This window comes from Stegastes partitus, unplaced genomic scaffold (genome assembly GCF_000690725.1).
Source record: "Stegastes partitus isolate 25-593 unplaced genomic scaffold, Stegastes_partitus-1.0.2 Scaffold2654, whole genome shotgun sequence".
Taxonomy (NCBI): domain Eukaryota; kingdom Metazoa; phylum Chordata; class Actinopteri; family Pomacentridae; genus Stegastes; species Stegastes partitus.
In genome coordinates this window covers 137,907-140,082 of record NW_007580385.1, presented here as the reverse complement: position 1 = coordinate 140,082, position 2,176 = coordinate 137,907, and positions in this window count along the sequence as shown.

The window sequence follows — 2,176 nt, the reverse complement described above, 5'->3', positions numbered from 1 at the left end:
CCGCTTGCGGCTTTAATTTTTGTTGGGATTCAATCTCTAATATGTAAAATACTCCAATAAAATCACACCATAAATAACACTATGGGGGTTTAACCCCATTATCTAAACTTGTGAGATTAATTTTGTAACAGGAATTATAATATTTTTTGCTGGAAAGCACTTTGGCACAACAGTGACAAAACTGGACAAATATAAAAACATTAAGGCAGTAGTGCAGACTGAAGCCAAGTCTATACATCTTACTAAATCTGGTATGTTCATTTTTTCCCCCAAATCATTTCAACTGTTATTTAGCTTTTTAACAAAGATGCGAGCTATCAAAAGGACTTTTGAGTTTCAGTAAAATTCATTTTAAGCAAGTCTCAGCACTGGGCAGTCATCTTGGTAACGTCATTTCAGGCTTACAGTGCCAGGCTCCTATCTGAACGAATCAGTAGAGAGCCATAACCGATCATTTCAAGGTCACTGGGACATAAAAATAGCTTATATAGAGTCACTAGTCAAATCAGATAAACGCACATTAAAGTTTGGGGACTTTGCCCCAAAGTAAGACTTGAAAGGCGCTTTCTCCTGCAGGTTGTTGTTCTACGACGCGTGCACACAGTTTTATGACGCTTTGCTTACATTGGTGCAACAACACAATTGGCTGAATGCTTCCTGTTTGGCTACAACAAAGCTGATGATTGGCTGTCTGGGGAGAGGAGCGGGACATGCATCAGTCAGCTTTGGTGTTACAGAATTCCCCCCCGTATACACTCGTGACTCGATAATCCGACCCTTGACAATCCGACAGCTTTGCTATCTGACACAAAAGAAGGTTTTACATTTTGTGTCGAATTATCGAGTCACGACTGTATTTCTATTCACGATTCTTTACGTCATAACTTAACGTCTGGGGGTTTTTTTCTCTAAATTTTATATTTTTATGATGTTAAGGCCAAACATCGACTTCTGACCCTAAAAAGCCAAACTCAAATTGTATGTTCTTTGCAAACTTTCAGATAAAATTCAACTTTATTGGCATTGCACAGAGTATGACGAAAAGCAGTTGTCGCATATCAGAACCTGGGCCAGAACGCTGAGCCCTAAGTAGCCCAAAGCCTTCATCACCGAGCCACCGCTACCCTTTATAAGCTCTCAGGACCAACTGGAAAGGCTTTTTACTGCAAAAATTGAAAACACTTCAACGCTGTCAGCAGGATTCAAACCTGCCCAGGAGGACCCCAATGGATTTCTAGTCCATCGCCTGAACCACTCAGCCTCCACAACTCAGCTCCAGCTTCATCTCTGGGTAATAGAGCTAGTTAGTGGACATGGAGTTGGAAATCTTTCTTTCTTTTTCTGTGTTTAGACTTCATAGGATTGGATTCAGACACAGGGAATGCAGTGTGGCTCTGAAATGTGATGAAAGCTGTTTACCCAATCTCAAAGTTGTTTATTTTTAAAATTCTTGTTTAAAAATCTGCATAAAATTACGTGTGACACTTCTAGAACTGTTTGTGAGTGCATGTTTACTGGTCAGTCGGTTACACTGATTTATAATTTCCCTGTTTGTGTAACAGGCCCAGACTGACCCAACAACAGTGAAGATGTTGGTGTATCTCCTGCATTATTTTCCTTTTTTTTTGCTCGTCTTCTCATCCACTAATTACTCGATCTCGATGCCCCGATAAACTCCTCCCCTCAGAGCCGCTGCGACTTCGCTCACTGGTTCAACCATCATTGATAAATTATGAAGCAGTTCATGTTTTTCTCTTCGCCGACTTGTTCATCCACATCTCCCTCTCGGGCCCACCCTGCCTCATCAATGATTTAAACGATTAAGAAGGTGGAAATAATAAGAAAGTCGATTAGCTTTGATTATGCAGGAGAATTAAGCAAAAACATTTATGGTGGCACTCGGCCTGGACGGATGTGGCTCTGCATCGGGACGCTGTGATTAGTGCGACGGCAGGATGGAGGAGAGCACTAAGCTGTTATGTCATTCCGGGTTGAGATTGATGTGGAAATGTGGCATCTGAGCTCTCTATCAGACGCTGTGTTTTATGTCTCTTGTGTGCACACTTTTATCTGTGCTGCATTTCCATTTTTATCAACTGCTATAACACATGCCTGGTGTAGCCGACGGTATGGAAATATTTTCCATGAATAAATTCAGGTTTTGATGGCAGGTTAC